This window comes from Topomyia yanbarensis, chromosome 2 (genome assembly GCF_030247195.1).
Source record: "Topomyia yanbarensis strain Yona2022 chromosome 2, ASM3024719v1, whole genome shotgun sequence".
NCBI classification, from domain to species: Eukaryota; Metazoa; Arthropoda; class Insecta; order Diptera; family Culicidae; genus Topomyia; species Topomyia yanbarensis.
In genome coordinates, this window is record NC_080671.1 from 266,334,524 (window position 1) to 266,355,920 (window position 21,397).

General features: G+C 27.7%; 2 long non-coding RNA genes across 2 annotated transcripts; one reads left to right on the top strand and one right to left on the bottom strand.

Annotated features, from left to right (window-relative positions):
- Positions 1–16,101: 16,101 nt before the first annotated feature.
- On the top strand, positions 16,102–17,412 carry LOC131683132 (uncharacterized). Its single transcript, XR_009304390.1, has 4 exons — positions 16,102–16,236; positions 16,317–16,767; positions 16,822–17,042; positions 17,111–17,412. It is a non-coding gene; the product is annotated as an uncharacterized LOC131683132 (long non-coding RNA).
- Positions 17,413–17,814: 402 nt separating this feature from the next.
- On the bottom strand, positions 17,815–19,354 carry LOC131683133 (uncharacterized). Its single transcript, XR_009304391.1, has 2 exons — positions 19,117–19,354; positions 17,815–19,047 (listed from the first exon to the last, which is right to left on the bottom strand). It is a non-coding gene; the product is annotated as an uncharacterized LOC131683133 (long non-coding RNA).
- Between the last annotated feature and the right edge of the window lie 2,043 nt (positions 19,355–21,397).

The following is a 21,397-nucleotide window of genomic DNA, read 5'->3' on the forward strand; positions in this document are numbered from 1 at the left end:
AAAATTCTAAAATTCTAAAATTCTAAAATTCTAAAATTCTAAAATTCTAAAATTCTAAAATTCTAAAATTCTAAAATTCTAAAATTCTAAAATTCTAAAATTCTAAAATTCTAAAATTCTAAAATTCTAAAATTCTAAAATTCTAAAATTCTAAAATTCTAAAATTCTAAAATTCTAAAATTCTAAAATTCTAAAATTCTAAAATTCTAAAATTCTAAAATTCTAAAATTCTAAAATTCTAAAATTCTAAAATTCTAAAATTCTAAAATTCTAAAATTCTAAAATTCTAAAATTCTAAAATTCTAAAATTCTAAAATTCTAAAATTCTAAAATTCTAAAATTCTAAAATTCTAAAATTCTAAAATTCTAAAATTCTAAAATTCTAAAATTCTAAAATTCTAAAATTCTAAAATTCTAAAATTCTAAAATTCTAAAATTCTAAAATTCTAAAATTCTAAAATTCTAAAATTCTAAAATTCTAAAATTCTAAAATTCTAAAATTCTAAAATTCTAAAATTCTAAAATTCTAAAATTCTAAAATTCTAAAATTCTAAAATTCTAAAATTCTAAAATTCTAAAATTCTAAAATTCTAAAATTCTAAAATTCTAAAATTCTAAAATTCTAAAATTCTAAAATTCTAAAATTCTAAAATTCTAAAATTCTAAAATTCTAAAATTCTAAAATTCTAAAATTCTAAAATTCTAAAATTCTAAAATTCTAAAATTCTAAAATTCTAAAATTCTAAAATTCTAAAATTCTAAAATTCTAAAATTCTAAAATTCTAAAATTCTAAAATTCTAAAATTCTAAAATTCTAAAATTCTAAAATTCTAAAATTCTAAAATTCTAAAATTCTAAAATTCTAAAATTCTAAAATTCTAAAATTCTAAAATTCTAAAATTCTAAAATTCTAAAATTCTAAAATTCTAAAATTCTAAAATTCTAAAATTCTAAAATTCTAAAATTCTAAAATTCTAAAATTCTAAAATTCTAAAATTCTAAAATTCTAAAATTCTAAAATTCTAAAATTCTAAAATTCTAAAATTCTAAAATTCTAAAATTCTAAAATTCTAAAATTCTAAAATTCTAAAATTCTAAAATTCTAAAATTCTAAAATTCTAAAATTCTAAAATTCTAAAATTCTAAAATTCTAAAATTCTAAAATTCTAAAATTCTAAAATTCTAAAATTCTAAAATTCTAAAATTCTAAAATTCTAAAATTCTAAAATTCTAAAATTCTAAAATTCTAAAATTCTAAAATTCTAAAATTCTAAAATTCTAAAATTCTAAAATTCTAAAATTCTAAAATTCTAAAATTCTAAAATTCTAAAATTCTAAAATTCTAAAATTCTAAAATTCTAAAATTCTAAAATTCTAAAATTCTAAAATTCTAAAATTCTAAAATTCTAAAATTCTAAAATTCTAAAATTCTAAAATTCTAAAATTCTAAAATTCTAAAATTCTAAAATTCTAAAATTCTAAAATTCTAAAATTCTAAAATTCTAAAATTCTAAAATTCTAAAATTCTAAAATTCTAAAATTCTAAAATTCTAAAATTCTAAAATTCTAAAATTCTAAAATTCTAAAATTCTAAAATTCTAAAATTCTAAAATTCTAAAATTCTAAAATTCTAAAATTCTAAAATTCTAAAATTCTAAAATTCTAAAATTCTAAAATTCTAAAATTCTAAAATTCTAAAATTCTAAAATTCTAAAATTCTAAAATTCTAAAATTCTAAAATTCTAAAATTCTAAAATTCTAAAATTCTAAAATTCTAAAATTCTAAAATTCTAAAATTCTAAAATTCTAAAATTCTAAAATTCTAAAATTCTAAAATTCTAAAATTCTAAAATTCTAAAATTCTAAAATTCTAAAATTCTAAAATTCTAAAATTCTAAAATTCTAAAATTCTAAAATTCTAAAATTCTAAAATTCTAAAATTCTAAAATTCTAAAATTCTAAAATTCTAAAATTCTAAAATTCTAAAATTCTAAAATTCTAAAATTCTAAAATTCTAAAATTCTAAAATTCTAAAATTCTAAAATTCTAAAATTCTAAAATTCTAAAATTCTAAAATTCTAAAATTCTAAAATTCTAAAATTCTAAAATTCTAAAATTCTAAAATTCTAAAATTCTAAAATTCTAAAATTCTAAAATTCTAAAATTCTAAAATTCTAAAATTCTAAAATTCTAAAATTCTAAAATTCTAAAATTCTAAAATTCTAAAATTCTAAAATTCTAAAATTCTAAAATTCTAAAATTCTAAAATTCTAAAATTCTAAAATTCTAAAATTCTAAAATTCTAAAATTCTAAAATTCTAAAATTCTAAAATTCTAAAATTCTAAAATTCTAAAATTCTAAAATTCTAAAATTCTAAAATTCTAAAATTCTAAAATTCTAAAATTCTAAAATTCTAAAATTCTAAAATTCTAAAATTCTAAAATTCTAAAATTCTAAAATTCTAAAATTCTAAAATTCTAAAATTCTAAAATTCTAAAATTCTAAAATTCTAAAATTCTAAAATTCTAAAATTCTAAAATTCTAAAATTCTAAAATTCTAAAATTCTAAAATTCTAAAATTCTAAAATTCTAAAATTCTAAAATTCTAAAATTCTAAAATTCTAAAATTCTAAAATTCTAAAATTCTAAAATTCTAAAATTCTAAAATTCTAAAATTCTAAAATTCTAAAATTCTAAAATTCTAAAATTCTAAAATTCTAAAATTCTAAAATTCTAAAATTCTAAAATTCTAAAATTCTAAAATTCTAAAATTCTAAAATTCTAAAATTCTAAAATTCTAAAATTCTAAAATTCTAAAATTCTAAAATTCTAAAATTCTAAAATTCTAAAATTCTAAAATTCTAAAATTCTAAAATTCTAAAATTCTAAAATTCTAAAATTCTAAAATTCTAAAATTCTAAAATTCTAAAATTCTAAAATTCTAAAATTCTAAAATTCTAAAATTCTAAAATTCTAAAATTCTAAAATTCTAAAATTCTAAAATTCTAAAATTCTAAAATTCTAAAATTCTAAAATTCTAAAATTCTAAAATTCTAAAATTCTAAAATTCTAAAATTCTAAAATTCTAAAATTCTAAAATTCTAAAATTCTAAAATTCTAAAATTCTAAAATTCTAAAATTCTAAAATTCTAAAATTCTAAAATTCTAAAATTCTAAAATTCTAAAATTCTAAAATTCTAAAATTCTAAAATTCTAAAATTCTAAAATTCTAAAATTCTAAAATTCTAAAATTCTAAAATTCTAAAATTCTAAAATTCTAAAATTCTAAAATTCTAAAATTCTAAAATTCTAAAATTCTAAAATTCTAAAATTCTAAAATTCTAAAATTCTAAAATTCTAAAATTCTAAAATTCTAAAATTCTAAAATTCTAAAATTCTAAAATTCTAAAATTCTAAAATTCTAAAATTCTAAAATTCTAAAATTCTAAAATTCTAAAATTCTAAAATTCTAAAATTCTAAAATTCTAAAATTCTAAAATTCTAAAATTCTAAAATTCTAAAATTCTAAAATTCTAAAATTCTAAAATTCTAAAATTCTAAAATTCTAAAATTCTAAAATTCTAAAATTCTAAAATTCTAAAATTCTAAAATTCTAAAATTCTAAAATTCTAAAATTCTAAAATTCTAAAATTCTAAAATTCTAAAATTCTAAAATTCTAAAATTCTAAAATTCTAAAATTCTAAAATTCTAAAATTCTAAAATTCTAAAATTCTAAAATTCTAAAATTCTAAAATTCTAAAATTCTAAAATTCTAAAATTCTAAAATTCTAAAATTCTAAAATTCTAAAATTCTAAAATTCTAAAATTCTAAAATTCTAAAATTCTAAAATTCTAAAATTCTAAAATTCTAAAATTCTAAAATTCTAAAATTCTAAAATTCTAAAATTCTAAAATTCTAAAATTCTAAAATTCTAAAATTCTAAAATTCTAAAATTCTAAAATTCTAAAATTCTAAAATTCTAAAATTCTAAAATTCTAAAATTCTAAAATTCTAAAATTCTAAAATTCTAAAATTCTAAAATTCTAAAATTCTAAAATTCTAAAATTCTAAAATTCTAAAATTCTAAAATTCTAAAATTCTAAAATTCTAAAATTCTAAAATTCTAAAATTCTAAAATTCTAAAATTCTAAAATTCTAAAATTCTAAAATTCTAAAATTCTAAAATTCTAAAATTCTAAAATTCTAAAATTCTAAAATTCTAAAATTCTAAAATTCTAAAATTCTAAAATTCTAAAATTCTAAAATTCTAAAATTCTAAAATTCTAAAATTCTAAAATTCTAAAATTCTAAAATTCTAAAATTCTAAAATTCTAAAATTCTAAAATTCTAAAATTCTAAAATTCTAAAATTCTAAAATTCTAAAATTCTAAAATTCTAAAATTCTAAAATTCTAAAATTCTAAAATTCTAAAATTCTAAAATTCTAAAATTCTAAAATTCTAAAATTCTAAAATTCTAAAATTCTAAAATTCTAAAATTCTAAAATTCTAAAATTCTAAAATTCTAAAATTCTAAAATTCTAAAATTCTAAAATTCTAAAATTCTAAAATTCTAAAATTCTAAAATTCTAAAATTCTAAAATTCTAAAATTCTAAAATTCTAAAATTCTAAAATTCTAAAATTCTAAAATTCTAAAATTCTAAAATTCTAAAATTCTAAAATTCTAAAATTCTAAAATTCTAAAATTCTAAAATTCTAAAATTCTAAAATTCTAAAATTCTAAAATTCTAAAATTCTAAAATTCTAAAATTCTAAAATTCTAAAATTCTAAAATTCTAAAATTCTAAAATTCTAAAATTCTAAAATTCTAAAATTCTAAAATTCTAAAATTCTAAAATTCTAAAATTCTAAAATTCTAAAATTCTAAAATTCTAAAATTCTAAAATTCTAAAATTCTAAAATTCTAAAATTCTAAAATTCTAAAATTCTAAAATTCTAAAATTCTAAAATTCTAAAATTCTAAAATTCTAAAATTCTAAAATTCTAAAATTCTAAAATTCTAAAATTCTAAAATTCTAAAATTCTAAAATTCTAAAATTCTAAAATTCTAAAATTCTAAAATTCTAAAATTCTAAAATTCTAAAATTCTAAAATTCTAAAATTCTAAAATTCTAAAATTCTAAAATTCTAAAATTCTAAAATTCTAAAATTCTAAAATTCTAAAATTCTAAAATTCTAAAATTCTAAAATTCTAAAATTCTAAAATTCTAAAATTCTAAAATTCTAAAATTCTAAAATTCTAAAATTCTAAAATTCTAAAATTCTAAAATTCTAAAATTCTAAAATTCTAAAATTCTAAAATTCTAAAATTCTAAAATTCTAAAATTCTAAAATTCTAAAATTCTAAAATTCTAAAATTCTAAAATTCTAAAATTCTAAAATTCTAAAATTCTAAAATTCTAAAATTCTAAAATTCTAAAATTCTAAAATTCTAAAATTCTAAAATTCTAAAATTCTAAAATTCTAAAATTCTAAAATTCTAAAATTCTAAAATTCTAAAATTCTAAAATTCTAAAATTCTAAAATTCTAAAATTCTAAAATTCTAAAATTCTAAAATTCTAAAATTCTAAAATTCTAAAATTCTAAAATTCTAAAATTCTAAAATTCTAAAATTCTAAAATTCTAAAATTCTAAAATTCTAAAATTCTAAAATTCTAAAATTCTAAAATTCTAAAATTCTAAAATTCTAAAATTCTAAAATTCTAAAATTCTAAAATTCTAAAATTCTAAAATTCTAAAATTCTAAAATTCTAAAATTCTAAAATTCTAAAATTCTAAAATTCTAAAATTCTAAAATTCTAAAATTCTAAAATTCTAAAATTCTAAAATTCTAAAATTCTAAAATTCTAAAATTCTAAAATTCTAAAATTCTAAAATTCTAAAATTCTAAAATTCTAAAATTCTAAAATTCTAAAATTCTAAAATTCTAAAATTCTAAAATTCTAAAATTCTAAAATTCTAAAATTCTAAAATTCTAAAATTCTAAAATTCTAAAATTCTAAAATTCTAAAATTCTAAAATTCTAAAATTCTAAAATTCTAAAATTCTAAAATTCTAAAATTCTAAAATTCTAAAATTCTAAAATTCTAAAATTCTAAAATTCTAAAATTCTAAAATTCTAAAATTCTAAAATTCTAAAATTCTAAAATTCTAAAATTCTAAAATTCTAAAATTCTAAAATTCTAAAATTCTAAAATTCTAAAATTCTAAAATTCTAAAATTCTAAAATTCTAAAATTCTAAAATTCTAAAATTCTAAAATTCTAAAATTCTAAAATTCTAAAATTCTAAAATTCTAAAATTCTAAAATTCTAAAATTCTAAAATTCTAAAATTCTAAAATTCTAAAATTCTAAAATTCTAAAATTCTAAAATTCTAAAATTCTAAAATTCTAAAATTCTAAAATTCTAAAATTCTAAAATTCTAAAATTCTAAAATTCTAAAATTCTAAAATTCTAAAATTCTAAAATTCTAAAATTCTAAAATTCTAAAATTCTAAAATTCTAAAATTCTAAAATTCTAAAATTCTAAAATTCTAAAATTCTAAAATTCTAAAATTCTAAAATTCTAAAATTCTAAAATTCTAAAATTCTAAAATTCTAAAATTCTAAAATTCTAAAATTCTAAAATTCTAAAATTCTAAAATTCTAAAATTCTAAAATTCTAAAATTCTAAAATTCTAAAATTCTAAAATTCTAAAATTCTAAAATTCTAAAATTCTAAAATTCTAAAATTCTAAAATTCTAAAATTCTAAAATTCTAAAATTCTAAAATTCTAAAATTCTAAAATTCTAAAATTCTAAAATTCTAAAATTCTAAAATTCTAAAATTCTAAAATTCTAAAATTCTAAAATTCTAAAATTCTAAAATTCTAAAATTCTAAAATTCTAAAATTCTAAAATTCTAAAATTCTAAAATTCTAAAATTCTAAAATTCTAAAATTCTAAAATTCTAAAATTCTAAAATTCTAAAATTCTAAAATTCTAAAATTCTAAAATTCTAAAATTCTAAAATTCTAAAATTCTAAAATTCTAAAATTCTAAAATTCTAAAATTCTAAAATTCTAAAATTCTAAAATTCTAAAATTCTAAAATTCTAAAATTCTAAAATTCTAAAATTCTAAAATTCTAAAATTCTAAAATTCTAAAATTCTAAAATTCTAAAATTCTAAAATTCTAAAATTCTAAAATTCTAAAATTCTAAAATTCTAAAATTCTAAAATTCTAAAATTCTAAAATTCTAAAATTCTAAAATTCTAAAATTCTAAAATTCTAAAATTCTAAAATTCTAAAATTCTAAAATTCTAAAATTCTAAAATTCTAAAATTCTAAAATTCTAAAATTCTAAAATTCTAAAATTCTAAAATTCTAAAATTCTAAAATTCTAAAATTCTAAAATTCTAAAATTCTAAAATTCTAAAATTCTAAAATTCTAAAATTCTAAAATTCTAAAATTCTAAAATTCTAAAATTCTAAAATTCTAAAATTCTAAAATTCTAAAATTCTAAAATTCTAAAATTCTAAAATTCTAAAATTCTAAAATTCTAAAATTCTAAAATTCTAAAATTCTAAAATTCTAAAATTCTAAAATTCTAAAATTCTAAAATTCTAAAATTCTAAAATTCTAAAATTCTAAAATTCTAAAATTCTAAAATTCTAAAATTCTAAAATTCTAAAATTCTAAAATTCTAAAATTCTAAAATTCTAAAATTCTAAAATTCTAAAATTCTAAAATTCTAAAATTCTAAAATTCTAAAATTCTAAAATTCTAAAATTCTAAAATTCTAAAATTCTAAAATTCTAAAATTCTAAAATTCTAAAATTCTAAAATTCTAAAATTCTAAAATTCTAAAATTCTAAAATTCTAAAATTCTAAAATTCTAAAATTCTAAAATTCTAAAATTCTAAAATTCTAAAATTCTAAAATTCTAAAATTCTAAAATTCTAAAATTCTAAAATTCTAAAATTCTAAAATTCTAAAATTCTAAAATTCTAAAATTCTAAAATTCTAAAATTCTAAAATTCTAAAATTCTAAAATTCTAAAATTCTAAAATTCTAAAATTCTAAAATTCTAAAATTCTAAAATTCTAAAATTCTAAAATTCTAAAATTCTAAAATTCTAAAATTCTAAAATTCTAAAATTCTAAAATTCTAAAATTCTAAAATTCTAAAATTCTAAAATTCTAAAATTCTAAAATTCTAAAATTCTAAAATTCTAAAATTCTAAAATTCTAAAATTCTAAAATTCTAAAATTCTAAAATTCTAAAATTCTAAAATTCTAAAATTCTAAAATTCTAAAATTCTAAAATTCTAAAATTCTAAAATTCTAAAATTCTAAAATTCTAAAATTCTAAAATTCTAAAATTCTAAAATTCTAAAATTCTAAAATTCTAAAATTCTAAAATTCTAAAATTCTAAAATTCTAAAATTCTAAAATTCTAAAATTCTAAAATTCTAAAATTCTAAAATTCTAAAATTCTAAAATTCTAAAATTCTAAAATTCTAAAATTCTAAAATTCTAAAATTCTAAAATTCTAAAATTCTAAAATTCTAAAATTCTAAAATTCTAAAATTCTAAAATTCTAAAATTCTAAAATTCTAAAATTCTAAAATTCTAAAATTCTAAAATTCTAAAATTCTAAAATTCTAAAATTCTAAAATTCTAAAATTCTAAAATTCTAAAATTCTAAAATTCTAAAATTCTAAAATTCTAAAATTCTAAAATTCTAAAATTCTAAAATTCTAAAATTCTAAAATTCTAAAATTCTAAAATTCTAAAATTCTAAAATTCTAAAATTCTAAAATTCTAAAATTCTAAAATTCTAAAATTCTAAAATTCTAAAATTCTAAAATTCTAAAATTCTAAAATTCTAAAATTCTAAAATTCTAAAATTCTAAAATTCTAAAATTCTAAAATTCTAAAATTCTAAAATTCTAAAATTCTAAAATTCTAAAATTCTAAAATTCTAAAATTCTAAAATTCTAAAATTCTAAAATTCTAAAATTCTAAAATTCTAAAATTCTAAAATTCTAAAATTCTAAAATTCTAAAATTCTAAAATTCTAAAATTCTAAAATTCTAAAATTCTAAAATTTAATTCTGTCAATTCTGTCGAACTCAGCCACAAAAAAACAAGACGACAGTAGCGCACCTGGTTTGGATATCTCAACTACCTTCGATACCGTTAGAGATTTTACACAAGTTGAATGCTGAAGATGGACGTCTGTTCTCTTTGGTTTTAGATTTGTAGTAGGGGGGGGGGGGGGGGTGATGGAGGGCGATCTGAGGGGGGTTTAATGGTGACGGGATGGTGATGCAATCTGTGGGAAGAGTAAACCCCCGGGGTGTATCCCTGTGAAAATCCAGAATACCTGGCCATAACCAGGAGGTGCTATACCTGTCATCCGCTATGGAGATATATAGACTTTGACAGTAGTCAACATATGATTGGCCTAGCCGCTTCAAGCCCATGTCGCCAATGCTATTGCATTGGGTAGTTTTGATTTTGTGAAAGACAGATGTTGGCTAGGACAAAATGGCCGCCTTGTATATGAGAAGCAAAAATGTGTCAAAAAATGGAAAAACCTATACTGCCACTATGAAAACTTTTTTTTCCGGTTTATATGGGCATTTCATGTGACCGGACGATTCAGTCTATACGATTCCCAGAATTAACCGCAGAAGATCTGCTCGAACCGAATGTCCATCTGATTCGCTTCGAACTGATCGTATCGACCCGAGAAAGCGGTTTAGCATTTCTAAGACCAGGAGTGATTTGTCGAGTTAAATAATCATAAAAACATTTCCTGAATAATTAACAATATCTTAAGCGCCAGTACAGTACTCCTTTCCTGAACTATCCTTAGTAAACCAACATCCTGTACTTCGAAAAAATATGGACAATTCTCACTGCACATGACTAATATGACGGACATATCACACAGAAACCTTTTTATTTTTCAAAACAAATGAAACACGTTGTACTAAAAGCAGTCAGCTGATTGCTGAACGATACGCTTGTGTGCGTGCCATCTTCTATCGGTATAGTACGTTCTACCGGACACAAATGCTGAACGTAACCCGAACATTGCCGAACAAAACCGAACTTTTGTTGTGATTTTTTGAAGATGGCACGCACACAAGCGTATCGTTCAGCAATCAGCTGACTGATTTTAGTACCACTTTTTTCATTTGTTTTGAAAAATAAAAAGGTACAAATTTCCCAAACGAATCAAAATTCCGTGAGAAAAATCTATTCATCTGCATGTGCTAACATGCTTACATACAGTGCACAGTGGTCCAGGAAGCGAAATTAGCGGGAAACAATTGTTAACGCATTCATCTTTAGGTTTAGAGATTTGGTGTCTTAGAAACATTTATTGTGCGTGACAAACTACATCTTTTGGCTGAAACGGTTTTAGGGTGGCCCTTAGAATGTCAAAGTTGTAGACATTATTTCAAATTATAGTTCAGAGAGAATGATACTTTCTTCTGCAATATTCTAGAACAATCAATTTTGAGCAACTTTGTTGAAGATACTAATTTTGTATCTCAAACCGTTTTCATTTTATAGTGAGTTCCATATCATAACTTAGGGTGTCTCTCAAAAAAGCAGTTTTCTCCGTACAGTTTTTTAATATGATTTTTCACACGAAAGTATCCTTCAGTGTACTTTTAGAGCATGATTAGAGGCAACTTTTGCTCAAGAAAGAAAAATTTTATCTTGTCTGGTTCAAAATTTATACTTAATTTTCACTAAAAAATACGCCCTTATCAAATGTCGATATCTCAAAAGGGGGCAAACGAAAATTGATAATTTTGATTGTATTTCAAAGGCTGTACTTTTGTCTACAATATATTGAAAAATTGGAGAACGCTTTTTTGTCTTTCTTAAATAAATCAAATTTAAGTAAAAGCATTTTTGCGTATAATCCTACAGCGCTCATATTAAAAAATATTTGTTTTACGCTGATTCTGTGAATTCTTATAAAGACTTTTCAAGGATCACATACATTTGCAGGCTTTTGCTAATGCAGATAGGGTAAAGACCACCAATTACCAATGGCTTGACCTATAATTTGCTTCCAATTATTGCCAAGATTTCCCAAAATCTACACATATTTACAATCGATTTCGTTCATTTGCAGGAACGGTTTTAGCAGGCAGCAGTATCAAGATCTGCAATCTACCAACCTCAAACCAAAAAACAAAATTGACCTTCATATAACATTATTGTTCAAGTAAAAAAAAACTGATATCCTTCTGTTATATAAACGCAACAAATTATTCAACATAGTTTTTAATATTTTTAAATGAAATAAGAGAATCATTCAAGTACTTTAAAACGACTGTCGTAGATTTGGTAGACCACTCTGCAAAGCGTTTAATTGAGTACATCAAGTGCAATACTGAAACCCAGAAACTAAGCATGATTTTGATTATCAAATGGGGAACTGATGAAAGTTCGACTCATTGCAGCTAAGATGTTTGGTAACGATTTCCAGTATTACACACAATAGCAGTAATCTTTAAAAGACGCGCTTTTTGTGGGTTTTAAATCATCAAACTAATCTTCTACTACAAACATTAATGGGTATGATCAAAGATTCATCAACGAAGATGAAAACAGAGAATTGCGCGAATGCAACAATTCCTATTTACAGTATGTAAAAAATTAAAATGGTCATAGGAAAGGTTAGTTGTATTGTACGCTGAGCATTCTTTTAAAAAATTTGATGTACCGTTTCACAGCCAACAAATAAAAAACTGAATAAGTTAGACGTCGTAATAAAGTGTGGCAGTCTAGTACTGGTAATGGGATTAAATAGAAAAGAACGAGGATGTCTTTAATTATTTTACATACTGTACACATAGGCTTCTTTATGTAGGGGATGCGCGCATAAAAACCGCCTAAAAAGACTTCAGTGTATATTTGCATTTTCGATAGCTCCATTATGTTTGTTGGTGGTATGGTAGGGTGGAAGTAAGAGGAAAGCGATTCTAGTTTCTATTGCACTCGTATACAAGTTATTTAATATACTGGTTCTCAGGAATAAAGCAAATATATTGACCCTAACGCATTGATCATAATTTATATGCATTTCAACGATTGTACATAGGTCGAGTAATTAATGATAGAGTGCGCCACCCTAACGAGTGAGCCCAAAATAGGGTCATCACCCTATTTGCAATATGAAAATCCTACAAATGTATGTGATCCTTGAAAAGTCTTGACAAGAATTCACAGAATCCGCGTAAAACAAATATTTTTTAATATGAGCGCTGTAGGATTATACGCAAAAATGCTTTTACTTAAATTTGATTTATTTGAGAAAGACAAAAAAGCGTTCTCCAATTTTTCAATATGTTGTAGACAAAAGTACAGCCTTTGAAATGCAATCAAAATTATCAATTTTCGTTTGCCCCCTTTTGAGATATCGACATTTGATAAGGGCGTATTTTTAGTGAAAATTAAGTATAAATTTTGAACCAGACAAGATAAAATTTTTCTTTCTTCAGCAAAAGTTGCCTCTAATCATGCTCTAAAAGTACACTGAAGGATACTTTCGTGAGAAAAATCATATTAAAAAACTGTACGGAGAAAACTGCTTTTTTGAGAGACACCCTAAGTTATGATATGGAACTCACTATAAAATGAAAACGGTTTGAGATACAAAATTAGTATCTTCAACAAAGTTGCTCAAAATTGATTGTTCTAGAATATTGCAGAAGAAAGTATCATTCTCTCTGAACTATAATTTGAAATAATGTCTACAACTTTGACATTCTAAGGGCCACCCTAAAACCGTTTCAGCCAAAAGATGTAGTTTGTCACGCACAATAAATGTTTCTAAGACACCAAATCTCTAAACCTAAAGATGAATGCGTTAACAATTGTTTCCCGCTAATTTCGCTTCCTGGACCACTGTGCAGTGATACAATTTCTAAGTAATCTGAGATAAGACATTCAAGTTACGAACGATTTTATCTTGCGCGCCAATGCACTGTTTTGATTTTGACGATGAAATAAAAAGAAGCAGAAACGACGGCAGCCATTTTAACTGCCACCTTGTGACTCTATTCAGCATGTCCTTAAAAGCGGAATACTCTTACTTTTATCAACACCTTTTTTGTGTGTAAGGACAGTAAAGGAACCCTATGTCGTTTTTCATTGAAAAACAGCGGGGCAGTGGACTGCATTGGTTTTGCACTTTCTAGCAGAAGTGGGAATGAAACATGTCTAGTGCTCTTCCGCTAGAAAATGCAACACCAGTGCAATCCACCGCCCCGGGGGTTTTCACTGAAAAACCCCATTAGGAACCACTAATAAGTGGCTTCTGCCATAGCAACTAGTTTTTAATTACTCACCAAATATTTTCTCACCCACGGGAGGCTCCCACTACTTCTCAAGCGATAGCTGGAACTGATTGTACATTTGAACGAGGCACCGGTAGCGTAGGTTTTCCATAACTCCAGTTCCTTGTAATTTCCTTCTTTTTAGCCTCTCGTCCTTTGTTCTGCAGTCCAGTTTTTTTCCTTGAAAGCCTTCACGTAGGTGTCGATTACTTTCACTGTACAACCGATAAGATAGATCAACATCTTTACCGCACTCCGCGAGTGCAGTCGATCCTCTTGAACATCTTATGTACCCGACAGCTCCGCCAGCGTTGTTCCTAACCGATCCACGGCGATATACAGCAAATCATACGCCTGCATCAGATTCATCCTGGAAAGTACCTGTGCATTATTAATATTAATGAGTGAACATATCAAAGTGGCCAAACACCCCAAACGGATCGTTCTGCGCAGAACAGTAAGTAGGTACTAATAAGTGGGTTCTTTCTTAGCGAATAGTTTTCACTTATTCATAGGATTTTCGATTGATTGACACCGGTGTAGTGGAGTGCACTGAAACTGCACCGTTTTTGCCCTTTCTAGCAGAAGTGCAGAAAACTGGGTATGTTGCATTGAAACTTGTGCTAGAAAGTGCAAAACCAGTGCGCTCCACTACACCGGTGTCAATCAATCGAAAACCCCATCAGCAAACGTTCCCTCACACAAGGGGGGGGGGGGGGTAATTCTCAAGCGGCAGCTACAACAGATTGTACAGTATTCATCGATGTACCATTAACGTTCATAGTCCCACTCTAGTAGCTCACAGTTCCTTTCTTCTGTAATCTATTGCTTTTTTTCTAAACATTCACCTTACCATCGATTACCTTCACTAAGCCACTCATAGACTAACATCTTCACCACATTTAGCGAGTGCAGTCTCTCACTGTAAATCTCATGTACCCAACAGCTCCGCCAGCATTATTCCCAACCTCACCAGATGCATCCCGGAAAGCTGCTGGGCATTTTGAATCACAGAACACAGTGGTCACACATTCCGAACGGATCGTTCAGCGCAGAAGAGTTTTTTTGCTAGTTTGGTGTCTCGCGCTCCACACAATAGTTATTGTGTCCGAACTAAGCAGCTGCGTTCACCGTGTCACTAACTAAAAGAAAAAATAGAAACAAACGATGAAAATAAACCGGTTGATTAGCGCGCGATTTCTCGATGGGCGAATTTTGTGTGTCATTTTAGGATTTAACATCTCCCAGTAAAGTTCAGCCGGAAATGAACTGGAATTCTGGCTGGTTCCAGTTCGTATTCCGGCTCCAGTGCAACAACCGATTCTAGCTAGCATCGGTTGTGTCACTGGAGCCGGAATACGAACTGGAACCAGTCAGAATTCCGGTTCATTTCCGGCTGAGCTTAACTGGGCTATGTGGAAACGTCACCGAATCGGGCCTGGTAACCGTGAGGTGACCATGAGGCAGCCTTCCCGGGGTGCGGGTAAGCTTTGCATTGGCTTCCTCTTGTACTTCCCCTCTCAAAACCCGCATGCTCGTTTGGCTGCACTTTTTGACAGCCCGTTTGGCTGCAATGAGGTTGATACTACGGTGTGGCAATGCTATTGCTCTCTCGCTCGATCTCTGTAAAGCACGTGGACAGCAGATATATGGAAAATATATGGAGTTGAACTTTATTACGTAATAAAGTTACAGAAATTGAGCGAGAGAGCAATACAGCATTGCCACATCTTAGTATCCAGTACATTGGCTAGTCTGTGTATAAAGTGTCTGTAGGTGAAACTAACCACCAACAAATCCATCCGCCAAAATATTTTTGAGGTACTAGTAGCGACATCTAGTGGCAAGTCGCTAAACTAAAACAGCGCTACCTGTATTTCAGATATGTAAGCGAGTGAATTAAACCACCAAAATTTAACCACCATTTTTTTTAAATTCAAAGATGATTTAATTTTGATAAAACTAATCAAGCAATGGCGATTTTTTTATTAAATCAAACGAGAAACTAGTTTAAATATCACAAAATTACAACTTTATTGTCAGTGGGTGTCAGAGAGAGTCCAAAATATATATATATATATAACTATAGATATGTAAACAGAACAGTAGAAATGAAAATACATTTATTGAGATGTCTAGAATAGATCTCTGCAAATCCAAAGATCGTAACGCTGTCGGGCCGTTAGAGCATAGCATACGTCCATAGGGATCTGAAAAATATGGTACAGTTGGGTTGCATAAGGTAAAACCAACGACACGACCTAAAACTTCATAAAAAATTCCGTAGAAAAAGTGTCCATGAAATTAACCGCCAGTTACCAGTATATTGAGCGACCCCTCGGTAATGATGAAATATAAATTTCACACGCAACACTGCCTCAATTTTCTTAATGTTTATTTGCATACCTTAAGCAACCAGTACACTGTTTGTAATAACGTCAAATATTTGACATCTTTCGTGAAATAAATTTGAACTGCTGTGTACTGGCTCTTCAAATATTTGATCAAACACAGTTTGCCAAATTTTTCATTCGTGTTTGTCCAAGCGATTATTTGTCTATTTGTCAAACAGTGTACTGATCAGTTTGTCAAAACTTCAAACAGCGTAACGCTGCAGTTTGTCAATCTTGTCGATGGAGAAGTTTGTCAAACTTGTTAATGGAGAAATTTGTCAAACTTGTTGATGGAGAAATTTGATAAACGTGCTTTGCTCATTCATGATAGCAAAATACGCCGTACGCGAAACTGATTTGATTGATTGTTTTATTTACGTGACTTTAAATAATTTATTCGCCACGTTAAACGGTGGCCAACAATATCAAAATAGCGCCACGGCGCCTCAAATAAATCGGAAAGGTACAAACTATTTAAATTCAATTGTTTGATACATGCTGAAATGTAAGCAAATGCCATTTCTTTTGAATCCTTTCCGATAGTTCACCAAGAATCACCTGCTCTTGAAAAGCGTACAGCAGTTGAGTATACTGCCAGTTTTGCGTGGTATTATCAACGACACGACCAGAAACTCAATGAAATATTCCGAGGAAAAAGTGTCCCATCCATTTACAGCCAGTTACCAGTACATCGAGTCACCCCTCGATAATGAGGAAAATGAATATCTCGCGCAACACTGCTTCTATTTTCGTATCCAAGCAATCGATAAAGTTTAACGAAAATAAACAAAATTCTTTGGAAGAAAAAATAATGAGAGGTTATTCATTGTGTTAAATAGAGAATAAAATTTATTTAATCTAAGATTTAACGAAGTGAAAAGCAATGAATTGTACAATTAACGTTAGCTGTTGCGTGCCTCCTCCTCTTCCAATGCGCGAAAATGCCAGGAAATGTGATATTCATGCCAAGCCTAAGTTTCAACCCGTTTTAACGGTAATCAATTTCATTCCATCGCATTTATTTTTTTGAGTACAGCGGTATTTTCAGTCACCACACCATCGATGCAGTTACTAAAATGAAAATGTACTAAACTCGGGAACCATTACAAACATGCTCGGGTTTATGTTAGCGGTAATATTACGGAAAATTCATGCTAATGGTAATAATTTCATCGGACCAAAATTGAGCGGAAGCAGCGCGTTCGATAATCTAATGCCCAGATGCAGGATCAAATGTATATCACTACTGACTCAGAGGAAAACAAGCAAGTAAGTTGAGCTAGGCAATCGTTAAACTACCGTTTAGTAAAAGCTGTTGGAATATTTCGCCTTCACAGACTGCTGAACAGGATGTTTTCCAGTACAGTCGATGAGATTCACGTAGAGCGTATGTGTGCAGAAGCCTGGTCGAAACACCGTATAACAAGTGGTCGTCACTAACTCCATTGTGAACAAGCTCAATACCAATTACTAAGAAGAAGCAGTAATAGGGATCTTTCAGAGTCATCGAGTTATTCAATTTTCTGGTGCAAATTGCGAACTCGTTTTGCTTCGGCCATTAGGCGAAATTTTACATGTAACAATATCAACGTATTACCGTACTTGGATGTAGCACAAATTAAATCGTTTTCGATTGTAATCAACCGTGTTTGTTCCTTTGAGAATTCGTTTTGCCGTACACAGTTAATCAAATAAAAAGAATACATGTCTATTTTCATTTCATACCATACAGTATTGTATAATTCGAACAAGATTGATAATTATGAGGATCGTCGAGAAATATAGGTATATGGTGAAAATGGAAGTGACGGTCGAAACAACTTGGAATTCTATTATCCATTCGGCCACGAATAGAAATACCCAGATTGTTCACCCACGATTATAAAGCGTACGTAAATATATAAAGTTCAAAACTAATGCTGATTTCGTTTTTAGAGCGGAGTCGCTCTAGGTTCGCTCTGAGCTGTCACTTTTGTATGGATTTTGTAAATATTAGAGCGAACCTAGGGCGACTCTGATCTAAAACCGAAATCGGCATAAATTAAACAAATTCGAATCACGTGTATTCACTCTTTAAGTAAATCCTTCTGCATCTCTATGCATTAGAAAGCGTATATTCGTTTAATATTTTTCAGTATGCGGTCGGGATGTCTCAACAATCTATGTACATAAGTCGTTCACTTATCGGCTAATCGTAGCACTTATCATTATTTGCATAGCTTTAACACAGAGAACAGACAGTCCATCTTCAGCATTCAACTTGTGTAAAATCTCTAACGGTTTGGAAGGTAGCTCGGATATCCAAACCAGGTGCGCTACTGTCGTCATGTTTTTTTTTGTGGCTAAGTTCGACAGAATTGACAGCAGTTATCCCTCTACCCAGTCAAACTAGTCCGGAACCGGTTCGGACTTCCAACATGAATTTCAGCTCAAATGCATCAACCGATAGAGTCGGAATCGGATGTTTTCTTTGAGCAAGATTCCGTACTGAGTCCGTTCAGGATTTCGAACCGGTTCCGGAATGGATTTGACGGATAGTTGGGATAGGTTGGTGTGGCGGCGCTACTGTTTATCGTATATTAATTCAAATGTTTACACACGTTTTTTAAATATTTTAGTTCGATCATGGATGTCTGTTCTCTGTGGCTTTAATGTTAAGGTTATTACCAAAAACCTGGCTTCCTATGAGCATTATGGGAACAGAGAGGGCTGTTCTTCCATATCCATGATACATTTCTTAGACAGGTTGAATTGAATACATTAATGTGAAACAAGCCTTCTTGAACAAGGAACTAATGCAAGACGAATGAAATCGACTTTCCTGAACCGAATACTCATATGAATGATTGACCTGCATATCCCAGGCGCAGCAGTGATTCTATCATGACCATCCCATATATTTAAGTTTGGCCATGCTTACTGCTAGTCCTGCACTCCTCGGAAATAATGATCGCATTCAAGGCCAGATGAGGTGGCACTTTTCTAACCTGCATATAATACCACCCTTTCTTTAAAAGAAAACAGAGTAGGTGAAATAATTTCTCGTAGTTCGTAAACTTCATCTCATAACTATTTCTTATTAGATTTGATCAATTTGCTTTAAGGGAGCGAATAGGTCCACAGCAGCATGACCGTAAGGATGGTGTTCAGTTCATTTCGCAATTCGGCGACCATTTGGCGCTTAACTTTAGCTTTCGGCTGATGTTAGTCTCCGCTTCTTTCGACGGGACATCCAGTGTATCGAATTTTTTTCTGCGGACGTTTCTGGGCCTTTCTGAAGTTTCGATTTTAAAAACAAAGATTAGACATAACGATTCTAGTTCGAAAATTCAGGTACACTTACCGAGCCTAGATTACTATGCCACAGACTATACCAAGTAGGATAACCCGGCAAGATTGAAAATCGGTTAAATCCGTTCTAGCTTTTCCACGATGTCCTTCATATCCCCAGTGCAGTTCATCATATTTAGAAAATCCTTATGAACATCGTTGCAAAGAGAAAAATATTTCGCTTTTCTTTGCCAATCTTATCGCCACAACAAATCGTAACCATGGATTGAAACGGTAACTATACGTGTACTGTTTGAAAAAATAACAACAGATTCATCAGCGTTGCTAGTTTTATGTATTTTCTAATCAAATGTCAATTTTGACAGAACCAGTTACCTGAGTCACTGAGGGGTAGTCATATTTGTGATATAATTTCAGATTGCTAGTGTCTAGTCGTGTCGTTGGTATTATTGTCGAATGTATCTAATTGAATTCTACATCCTGGTCGGACCGTAGCCTGTGTTGACTATTGTTATTTCATCATAAAGTACTGAATGAGCTCATGGAAGTCGAGATGATGAAGAGTCTGTCGATAGCGAATCCATCAAACGGAACCTGCGTCTGGCGCTGGATATTTACGCTACTAATGTTGGTGCGCCAAATACTACCCAATAAACGGATACCCTATTCTCACCACTTGCCAAAAACATGTTTAGGACAAATTGCTCAAGTTGCCCAGTGTTGTGCTTGGCAGCTTTAACAATTTGGGAATGAGAAAGTTATTTTAGCTTCGGCAAATCGCCTCTCCTTCGTCCGTCTCCAGATCTCTTAAAACCTCTGTCGAACCGTTTGTTTGGTTTTGCTGCTCATGTGGTACACCCCGCTTTGCTGATGCTTGAATGTTTGGCTGTAGATTTTACACGAATCCATCTTTTCCTTCACGTCGGTATTAGAAACCTTGCATTTGGACACATATGTGTTATACTTTTTACCACAATTGCGACAATCGAACAGTCTCCCGGTGACATGCAACTTCTCGTGCAGCCGGAAACTTTTCGCCGATCGGTAAACTTTGCTACATACTCGACATTTGTGCTCGGGCAGCACGTCGACTTCGCGTCCTATACCATTATCTGGTTGTGTTGGGTTCGCAGGTGCACCGTCAAATTGTAGGATTGAGTGAACCGGTCGCAGTATTCGCACACGTACGGAGTTTTCCCGGGTGTGCAACCTGACATGTATCTTCAGCGTTATCGACTGAGTGAATGTTTTCGAACAGTGGGGACACATTTGAAGGGCTTTTCACCTGTAACAGTAAACAGTATATAATTGGAATTTACAGAAAAGAAAATAAGTAAAACCTTAAACTACTCGTGTGCCATCGAATGCGCGTCGTCATCAGGTACTTGTCCGCAAACTCTTTATTACAATATGGACATCGGTTCCGAATGGGTAATGAACGATCCTTCATTAGTGGCAAACTAGCAGATCCCTTTTCTCCCTTCGAACTATTTTGTTTCATCTTGCGATCCGGATCCATAAATCGACGAAAACGCTCTGCAAATCATCCATTCCAATTTTTTCCTCTCCCATCCCACTAATAACGTAAATCTTTCCATTCTCTCCCTTGATGCGCATGTCGATTTTTGGTTTCAAAGGAAAAAGTTTAATTCATCAGCATCTTCCACTGCGTTTTCGATATCTGATCGCTCATCGTCCGCGTCCTCGTGTATTAACTCTGGATCCACTTTGATGTCAACTTCTTCCGCGCTAGGCCAAATCTGAAAGCAGCTTTCGGAAATAATTAGCTGCGGTATGAGGGTTCGGCGGCGTTTGTAACGTGTAATGTAGTTAGATTGAACTAGCGAGGTAATGGAGAAATTTGGCATCGTCAGGGTGCACCTGATTTGTTCCTTTCGTTCTTCCGTAACGGCAAGCACGCGCCGAAAGAGTGCTCTACATAGACCAGCGCAGAAACCACACCTGTCGGAGCTGTGGGAGGAATGTGGCCACGTAACTGTAAATGTGAGAAAGTACGTAAACAAGTGAGCGAGAAATGCAACTAAAATCCATACCGTGTTCATCGCCGTTTTGTATGTCCAACAATACAAGAGGATTAAATATTTTTCAAATTCCTGTTCTAATCATTTTTTGTCCAATTGAAGTCTACCTAAACTTTTTTGGGGTAGACCTTGTCGCTGTAGAGTTCTATGCAATTCCTTTCACACACACTAATTGGGGTTTTGTTTTCCTCCAGCTGACATACATAAAACTCAGCCAATTTAAACGTTCGAAATAGCTCGCCTGAAGTATTTATAATGGTGTTAAAATGCTCAGTGTCGCTGTAAAACTTA